Here is a 10,707-nt window from a genome sequence, read left to right on the forward strand (position 1 = left end):
GACAGCTTCCAGGTCATGTGGCCAGCATGACTAAGCCGCTTCTGCCTAACCAGAGCAGCGCACGGAAACGCCGTTTACCTTCCCGCCAGAGCAGTACCTGTTTATCTACTTGCACTTGACATGCTTTTGAACTGCTAGGTGGGCAGGAGCTGGGACCGAACAACGGGAGCTCACCCCGTCGCAGGGATTTGAACCGCCAACCTTCTGATCAGCAAGCCCTAGGCTCTGTGGTTTAGACCACAGTGCCACCTGCGTCCCTTTTACTTTACTTAGTTTCCTTATTTTCAGCTACACCTCATGCAACCTTATTTTCCAGATGCTTTATGGACTCACTGTTGCTCCAGCTTTGTGCAGATGTCTGTTAGATATCCCTGTTGCTGTTTGAGGGAGGCCTGGGATGATAGACTGGTGGCTCCCCATCCGTTTGTCATCTGTTCTAAACTCCAAGGTTAGCCGATCTCAGACCAAGTGCAAACTGATTTCCTTACTCAAACAAAAGTACTCCCCATCTATCTGATCCTCCACTGAGCTATACAGTTGGATCAAAGGTTAATTATAAGAGGGTCTGCTATCTACAGCCTGGGGACCTCAGAAAAGGACAAACAAGATGGCTGCAACACTGCAGTGTACTAGATGGTAAAGGCCATATATACCGCTTGACAGCAGAGGTCATCATTTGCAGCTTTGCAATTGTTTTCTGAGGAGCTGCTTGTATTTCTGCTCTACCTGCCAAATATGCTGTAGATCAGCAATTTTTAGAAGACAGAGCTGTACCTCAAGTCTCAATATTTACCTTGCATTGGCCTGACCGTTGGTCCACTCTGGCTGAATGTTGCAAGAGCTGATGTTCCCTAACTCTGGTAAACAACCTCCACCTCTCTCTGGCCTGATGGCTGAATTGCTTATCTGCTTCTCACTTCTCTTCCTGTCCCCCTTTTGTAATGAGTTGGTTCGCCCTCTCAGGTTTCCTGGATAGGTTTCAAATTCCACCTGACCTCACTGCCTCAGTTTGCAATGTAGCTCAAGAGTTAAGTTTACTCCTGCTGCCCATCTTTCAAAAGGGTTATCCTTTATTTGAGTGCTCCCTTAAACATTTTTTGAGGCAGGCATAAAAAAGACACACCCCAAACCACTTTCCCTACAAGAATAAGTACCACTGCATGCCCACATGGTATGGCACAGAAACCCTCATCGTATTCTATCCCTGATCCTTTTCAGATAAGTGGAAGTAGATCAATTTAAATCCATACTAAGCAAAACACAAATAGAAGCCAATGGAAACTTCCCTCCTGGGGCAAACAGAATATTTTTCAATGGGATGGTAGCAGGAAGGAAGTAAAATGCTCCTCCATGTACACTGTGACTTTGATCTTGCTCAGAGGCCCTCACTGTGGCTATCTCATAATATTTGAAACACATATTGGTTGCTTACATGCAATCAGCATCTTGTACAGCTTGGTCTCGTGGTGCAGGGTCTGAAACACATACCTTTGTTACCCGGGAAGGAGCGGCATCTAAGGGGCTTCTAAGCAGCTTGCAGAGTCCCATTGATTGAATGATAAAGGAAGTAATTTAGACTCCTTTTGCCTCAGAATTTTCAGAGCAGACAAAGTTGGGTATGGGAAGCAGCCTCATTGTCCCCTCCTCCTGGAAAGTGCTTCAGGTCATTTTGTTTTAAGGCTCTGTATGTGTGCACTGTACCTTTTAAAGCACATCCAAAACACATCATTTCCCCCTCAGAATTCTAGTTTACCCCTCAGAGTTAAAATTCCCAGGAACCCTTAGCAAAATAGTGCCGAGAACCCTTTGGGGGAATGTGCTTTAAATGCACTTTAAAGGTATAGGTTGCCTACCCACAGGGGTAGGCAACCTAAGGCCCGTGGGCCGGATGTGGCCCAATCACCTTCTCAATCTTGCCCATGGACGGTCCGGGAATCAGCATGTTTTTACATGAGTAGAATGTGTCCTTTTATTTAAAATGCATCTCTGGGTCATTTGTGGGGCATAGGAATTCATTAATTATTTTTTTTTCAAATTACCGGTATAGTCCGGCCCACCACATGGTCTGAGGGACGGTGGACTTTCCACTCACTAGACTGTGGCAAGGTGAGGAATTGTAGCCTTAGTTTTGCTTCTGGAGTACATTTTAGATTTACAAACCAAGCAGGTTCCATTTCACTTGGGCTGGGGGGGGGGGGCAGGGAGATCAGTTGACAGACAAAGCATTTCCTTTATTTTCTGGCTTCCTGCAAGTCAAACACAAGAGGTTTTTTGTTTCTTAAATAGTGCTGATTCCCGTAGGAAAAACACCCAGGCCAAACCAAACCAAGTCTGGCATTGTGCATACAAGCCGTATCTGTACTCGTATCCAAAAGAGCTGCACAGCCTTTCATTAACAAGATAGTACTTGAAACATACACACTGTGTGCCAATTGTATTTCAAGCTGATGTGCCAATCTCTGGGCTACATGACGCTGATCAGATAGCTTGTTTACAGAAACTTGGCAAATACTAGTTTCATTGTCAGTAGTTGTAGATGACAGGAACGTTTCCTCAAGAACTGGAAGCTAAAGCAGGACAAATTCAATTATACATAAACTGCAGGAATAAATGTGTAACTACTGAGTCATGTTGAGGAGGTGTCTCTATCCTTTGCAATCCTCTCAATCCCAATACCCTTCTAAAGAATCAGGGAGTGGAATTTCTAGTCTTGCCTAGCTATATAGATGTATGTCCCTATAAATGTGTTTTAAATCAAAGCAAGTGGGGATGGTGACATCATTCCACCAAGATGGTGGCTTAGACCATAATTCCCTGCTCCCCACAGATGAATCAGTTCATTTGACAGATCCTAGAATTTGATTTATGGGACACGGGTGGCACTGTGGGTTAAACTACAGTGCCTAGGACTTGCCGATCAGAAGGTTGGCGGTTCGAATCCCCGCAACGGGGTGAGTGCCCGTTACTTGGTCCCTGCTCCTGCCAACCTAGCAGTTGGAAAGCACGTCAAAGTGCAAGTACAGTGGTACTTCGGGTTACATACGCTTCAGGTTACATATGCTTCAGGTTACACACTCCGCTAACCCAGAAATAGTGCTTCAGGTTAAGAACTTTGCTTCAGGATAAGAACAGAAATTGGGCTCCGGCGGCGTGGCAGCAGCAGGAGGCCCCATTAGCTAAAGTGGTGCTTCAGGTTAAGAACAGTTTCAGGTTAAGAACGGACCTCCAGAACGAATTAAGTACTTAACCTGAAGTACCACTGTAGATAAATGGGTACCGCTCCGGCGGGAAGGTAAACGGCGTTTCCGTGCGCTGCTCTGGTTCGCCAGAAGCGGCTTAGTCATGCTGGCCACATGACCCGGAAGCTGTACGCCGGCTCCCTCAGCCAGTAAAGCGAGTTGAGCGCCGCAACCCCAGAGTTGGTCATGACTGGACCTAATGGTCAGGGGTCCCCTTTACCTTTACCTAAAATTTGATTTGCTTCAGTTTCAGGCATTCCTGACCTAAGATGCATCAAGGATTTCAGATCACATAAAAATGGGATCTGAGATCACATTTTGAAGCATGGGACGCTGCCTCAGTAATAGGCCCTTGAGGTAATAATGTGGGTTCTTCAATGGCATTAAAAGGAACATTTATGTTGGATTTACGGCTGATATACTGGTTAAATTCAGGACCGATATAGTGGAAGACTGGTCAAAATTAAAAGATTGCAAAGTGAAGACCCTACGCTTGAAGCACAAAGTTGTTATTTGGGGCCTGTCAAAGGACAAACAAGAAGTCAGGTGGCATGCTGGTGGACCTCGAGGTCAGTAATCTCGACAATATTCTTAGGGTGACATGGGGTCCTGGGGAGAAGGTTACTGTGGAGACCATAAAAAGCTTAATAGCATGGCTTAATGAACTATTTCCTGGTTTACTTTTATTACTGCAAGATATAGAACAAGTCTGTAGAATACTTAACCCCAAGCTAAGAGGAGGAAAGATGCCCGGGGAATCTGATAGTTGGTTTTTATACAATATGTGATGAAGAAAGAAGTCATTAAAAAACAACAGCCAGAAGCTTGGAACCACTGGGAGGCACACATGTCTTTATCAGGATTGAAGCCAAAACATGCTACAACGCAGAAAAAGCTTTAAACCCTACATTGAGCAACTGAGAAAAGCAGGACTGGGACACCACTGGAAATTCCCCTTTAAACTTATAGTCACCTTTGATTACCTAGTCTCTCTACTCACAAAGAAGCAAACAAACCAATGCTGTTTCTGGGCCTGAAACCAAATAGTGAAGACAATGAGTGAACGGGATGATTCCAGTTCTTTGGAAAATACCAAAGAGACCTTGATTCTGCTCAGACAAGCCTTCACCTAATAGCCCTGCAATGGGGGTCAAATTCTAGGATCAGTCAAATTAACTAATTCATCTGTGGGGAGCAGGGAATTATGGTCTAGAGGTAAATTTCCCTTCCCAGATGAATAAGCTTACATATGCTCATTATTGAAAACCTGGTGATTTTAAACACAGTGCAACTTGTAAAAGCATGATTTAAAAAAAGAAAATCACTTATACTAAGAATGAAATAGAAAACCATATACAGTGGTACCTCGGGTTACATTCGCTTCAGGTTACATTCGCTTCAGGTTACATACTCCTTTAACCCAGAAATAGTGCTTCAGGTTAAGAACTTTGCTTCAGGATGAGAACAGAAATCATGCTCTGGTGGCGCGGTGGCAGCAGGAGTCCCCATTAGCTAAAGTGGAGCTTCAGGTTAAGAACAGTTTCAGGTTAAGAACGGACCTCCGGAACGAATTAAGTACTTAACCCAAGGTACCACTATAGAGGCGTGAACTGATAAATTAGAACTCTGTTTGTGCCCAACCAGGTAGGCTTATCCGAACTTCATCTGTACATCAAAGGAGAAAAATGCCAATTCTCTATTATGTTCAGAGCTACAAATTACCACATTACCTATGGAGAGATGTATAATTATATATGTGCAATTTCATCCTCCTACGATAACCAGAAATGGGTCGGGAAATCTTTAATGAGCGACCCTCATACACTGAATATTGTAAACTTGGGTGTTTTAGAAAAAGAAATGAGAATGGGCTTCCAACTTGTAAAGTTGTTTATGAACCCATTTATGGAGTGGAAGTCTTGCTTAAGAATCAACAGTTTGGATTTGGGAATGGTTTCGATAAATGGGTGCAAAACAAAGGTGTCCCCTGTCCCCAATATTATTTGCCCTAGTGATGGAGCCTTTAGCAAATGCCTGCCTATCTATAAAGGGTATTAAAGTAGCTGACCAGATTTACTTGAACTTTTTTTTTTTAAATACTAATTATATTGCTTTAATGGTTCCAAATCCCAAGGCGCAATACCAGCTTTAATGGAGATTACACAAGAAGTCAAAAGGGGGGCAGGATTGCAAGCCTATTATATAAAGGCGAGGCTCACATCTTTTGCTCCACCTGCTTTTGTCTCTGGCCCCAAGCACCGTTGGAGTGCAAGCCCTGGAAGGTTGCCTATGTGGGAATCTGGCCCTCGGGCTGAAAAAGTTTCTCCACGCCTGGTGTCCTGGCTGCCTACTCCTGTTTTACAGGCACTCCACAGCTGTGATTGTACAACCACATGCAAAGCAGATAATGGACTGAAATCAATGTGTCCTGCATCTGCAATCAAGATACCAGAGTAATAACTAGCTCAAAGGTTAGTTAACAACACACTGCAACAATCAATGGTTACTAACATGAATATGAATATGCTTTGAAAACATGAATATACTTCAGTATCATTTTAGGGATTAACTGAAAGAAATCTGAAGTGCCTGTTGCTATTATTTCATGCTACTTCAATAGCAACCAATTATGTGCAACTCTGTAGTGAAGCATTTAACTCTTCCCACTCCTCCAATAATTTTCCCAGTCTAGGTCAGCACCATGAATTTCCCCCAGTGAATCCTGGGAACTTTAGTTAAGAATGCTGGGGAATAGTTCTGTGAGGGGAAAGCTATAGTTCCCAGGATTCTTTGGGGAAAAGAATGTGCTTTATATATGTGTTAGATGTGCTTTAAATGTATGCTGTGAATCTGACCTAAACCACCTGCCCAGCCCCAGCTGTTAGCCCTAGACACACAGAGAGAAACACTTTTGACACTGAACCATCAACTTCAGTTCTGGAATTTGTCGTAGGAACAAGCCACGTTGTTTTAACCATGTCCAGTACTTGTTGCATTACAAGTAACATGGACTCTCTGTGATGTAGAAGAATGTGCCAATTTTTGTGGAGGAACACAGAGTTCCATTCTGTTTCCCATCTCTCTTTGTTTGAACAGCAGAATTCAGACACTGATAGTGTCGTCACTACCTGCCTAGTTGGCAATAAGCAAACTAAACTTGGCTCTAAAATTTCCTGTAGAACAATTGATTTCAAATCATTTCTATACTGATTTGTAGCATAGGATCCCTGCAAGTCTGCTGCAGAATTCTTGCAAGATGAGCACATTCTCAGTCTCAAAATCTCTTTGGGCTCTTGCTGTATCCCTGAATATAAATGCAGAGTAAAGCCTAGCACACTCATCTCTAGCTGTTCATAATCTTATGAATTGGAGGGACTTAAAAAATTAAAACATTAGTCTGCTTTTTATATTTGAAATAGTATTGAAAGTGGCTTAGAGATATGCAATAAAAACAGAATAAAAAGGAGCACAGAAAACCAATTAATAAGTAAGATCTTTAAATGGTGGGTGGGATTGCCAACATCATTTTCCTGGAACCTTGGGAAAATTTTGAATTTTCTATTAATTTTTTGCCATACGTGTAAATCTGTGCACAAGTTAAATGTGTGTAAGTTGCAGGCTTACTGTACTATATACAGGAGCAAACAAGAAGGATAACAGAAGCTGACCACTTAAATTCAGGAGTAACTAGCTTTCTAAAAACTTGGTGTCACCAGCAAGTCATGCCTATTTTTATATTGTTACACTTACCGCACTGAGCATAACTGAGAAGGTTCAGCAACACAGTGCTTTTGGTTTCATTTGGAAAAAGGACCCTAGAAGTTTACTGGTATTCTGTAATTGTGCTTATTTACAAATATATAATTTGAGCATAGGTGGAGGCACAACTTAAACACTCCAAACAGAGAGCCAAAGTCCACTGTGACCATATCAGGTGACCAGGGAGACAGACAGCCCGCTGAAATGCTGTTAGGTGGAACTCAAAATATCAGCCCTCTGTGCCTGTATGTCTTCCTCAAACAGCAGTCTCTCTTCACACACAGGATACTTTGATCACATTATCCCTACTCAGGTTTGGGTATTTCAGGTATTTCCTAGCCACTTTAAAGGCTTGCCATTGGTAGCAGTCAGCCAATCACTGACAGTGGTCTTTTGGATCATATCAGGGAGGCCGAGATGGAGGGGATTTGTCATCTGGGCAGCCCAGGACCTCTATACACACTGCCCAGGCTTGCACCCTGGAGAGGTCACTTTGATGCTACAAATGCAGCAAAAACAATGTGTGAGGCAGCAGTTATGAGTTATAAACTCAACCTGATTGGCATAAGGTATGAGCACAACAGCTTGCCTTCATCGGTGGGAAAGTTCACTGTGTCTCACTGGTCAGCTACTGCCTGCCTTAGGCAGAGCAGCCCCAGGTCAATAAAACGCTGACCTGCCACTGTCCACCTGCTTCAGTGGGTGCTTGTAGCTCCGAATATCACTCAACAAGCAGAGCAAACTACTGCACCAGCCAGAGATGAAAAGTTAACAACCCTGCCATGGGGGAATCCCTTGCAGACAACCATAGTGCCTGGAGACAGATTGTGTATCTGCAGCAGTGACCAGAGAAGGAATGACAGCTGCAAGAAGCGCAAAGAGAAGAAATGTCATGGTGCATCTGCAGTGGCACAACCGGATGCCGTATCTTCTTCAGTTGCAATGAAACATGTCTCTCCGTATTGGTCTCTACAGCCACAGCAGGCGCTGTAACTCTCCAACAGTTTGACTTCACCCACAAAGGTGCACTCCTCCATTGTCTCCCAAGACAGATGGATGCCAATAAGAAGTCTTCCAAAACTACTACTAGTTTCCTTCTCCTTTTTGACCCCCAATCCCACAACAATAAAATATACCGTCAACCCACCTATAAACATCAACAGTCTGTTCCTATATGGATTTCCACGTGTTAACTGCCTATGAATTGGACTGCATGGATAAACCCATTTGTATTTCTAAACTGGAAAATGGGGCATCTTCCACTGATGAATTTTCTTCCGTATTAGTTTCATTTCATTTCTGGTATACTTGTGTTTTATTTGCATTAAAGTGTGGGTGTTTCGTTTTTGTAAAACTTCTTAATCCAACTCAGCACATTTTAGAATTTTATTTAGATCCAGGGATAGCAAAAGATTTCTCTTTCATTGAAAGATGGAAATAATAAAAGTTTCCTTTGTCTACAGTCAGTCTTACACAAAGTAAAGTGCACTTAAATGCTATTCAGTTACATGCTCAATAGAGCTTGAGCACTGAATTTGGGACAGCAACCTTTGTGACTTACATAGCAACAAAACAAAAAACAAGGCATTTTAAACTTCTATTTCTCACATATTTCAAGGCGTATGTTCTTGTTTTCCACATATGTGTTTAATCCTCCTTCTACATCCTCTCCCCTTCCCAGAAACACAGCTTTCCAGATCCTTTGAAGTGTTATTTTGTTAAGATCAGTATTACTGCAGATGACGTCTTTTGTTTTCATACAAAACCTGGCTGGCAAGTGCATATTTGTATCTTTGACTCACTACATTTCATTGCAGTTGGGATGGGTGAAGGGGAAAGAAACCCAACAATATACATTTGGATGTATTTAGTTTGTGATATCTGGAGTGTTAAGGGTAACCAAAGCTGCCAAATACTATTTCAGGTGGGAGCGAGGAATAAAGAAATTGCAAAATGAAATCATAAGTGCCGTGATAAAGGGGAGGACGCGGGTGGCACTGTGGGTTAAACCACAGAGCCTAGGACTTGCCGATCAGAAGGTCAGAGGTTCGAATCCCCACGACGGGGTGAGCTCCCGTTGCTTGGTCCCTGCTCCTGCCAACCTAGCAGTTTGAAAACACGTCAAAGTGCAAGTAGATAAATAGGTACCGCTCCGGCGGGAAGGTAAACGGCATTTCCGTGCGCTGCTCTGGTTCGCCAGAAGCGGCTTAGTCATGCTGGCCACATGACCCAGAAGCTGTACGCCGGCTCCCTCGGCCAGTAAAGCGAGATGAGCGCCGCAACCCCAGAACCAGTCACGACTGGACCTAATGGTCAGGGGTCCCTTCACCTTTATCTAAAGGGGAGGCAGAATTGGATAGCCCCAAACAGCTCAGCTGGTAGAACTTTATGTAACTGTAAAATGCAAAAACTGGTCTAATAACATCTATTACTGTAGTAATATTATAACAACAAATTTCACATGCTCACCCCACCCCACCCCACCTCCAGTATCTGAAGTCAAGAATGCTACCTGAAGGAGAACAAAATGATGTCTTTTGGCTTCATACAGCAGAGCTCTTCTTAATGATGTTTTCATGAGAATACACAATTCAAGGTGGATCTTAGCATATGCAGATTCCAATTTCATAAAAGCTGTACAAATCAGTTACAAATGAGTTGGGGGTTGACGGTTAACAACAATAAAAAAATCTTAATTTTAAAAAAGACTGCTGGAATAAACAGGTCTTGACTAACTGGCTGAAAACAACAACAGAGAGGGAGGGGGTTATATACATGGACTGGGAAGAGGTGCTCCATAATGCACGTTACCATTTACAGTGGCACCTCGGGTTAAGAACTTAATTCGTTCTGGAGGTCTGTTCTTAACCTGAAGCACCACTTTAGCTAATGGGGCCTCCTGCTGCCGCCGCTTCACAATTTCTGTTCTTATTCTGAAGTAAAGTTCTTAACCTGAGGTAATATTTTTGGATTAACGGAGTCTGTAACCTGAAGCGTATGTAACCTGAAGCATATGTAACCCGAGGTACCACTGTAATGGGCAGGACACTAGGTCATTTGAACTAAGTGAAGTAATACATATTACATCTAAAGAGCCTCCCCCTCCTCGTGTGAGACCATTGTCTAATGCCTAAAATTACCTAAATGAACCACTGTTTGGAGGAGAAAATGAAGGATTAGATCTGTTATGAATTTCTGGGACAGCTAGTTCATACATTCTGTACCTTTGTCTCAGTACAAACAGCAAGAGATGCATTTTCACCTCAGTGTATGTGAGCAACTGTCATACTATAATAAAAAACAAAAAACTGTGAGCATATGAATGGTACAGCATAGCACTGAAGGCTAACGTAGATGTAATTATGTATGAAACAGCCCACTTAAGCAGTTGAATGAATTTGATCATATTTTTTTGTGCCTCCTAGAGTTCTGAGTTTATTTGAAACTAGTGCATTCAGATGATCCAGATTCAGCTGAATGAATAGCTTAGTTTTCTTTCCTTTAAACCATTCAGAATGGCCACTACATTTTGGATGGTGAGCCACTGGCAGAGCTGTCCCTCAGCTTCCTGGCATGGTGATCAGTTGCCCCGGTGCCTTCATGAAAGGAACGCTATTAGCAGCTGGATGGCTCATGCTCTCAGCTTGACCCGCCTTTCCCTCTTCTTTATGCACCTCCTCAGTCACTGAAGCCGCCACAAGGCAGATGC

The sequence above is a fragment of the Podarcis muralis genome, chromosome 6, assembly GCF_964188315.1.
Source record: "Podarcis muralis chromosome 6, rPodMur119.hap1.1, whole genome shotgun sequence".
Taxonomy (NCBI): Eukaryota; Metazoa; Chordata; class Lepidosauria; order Squamata; family Lacertidae; genus Podarcis; species Podarcis muralis.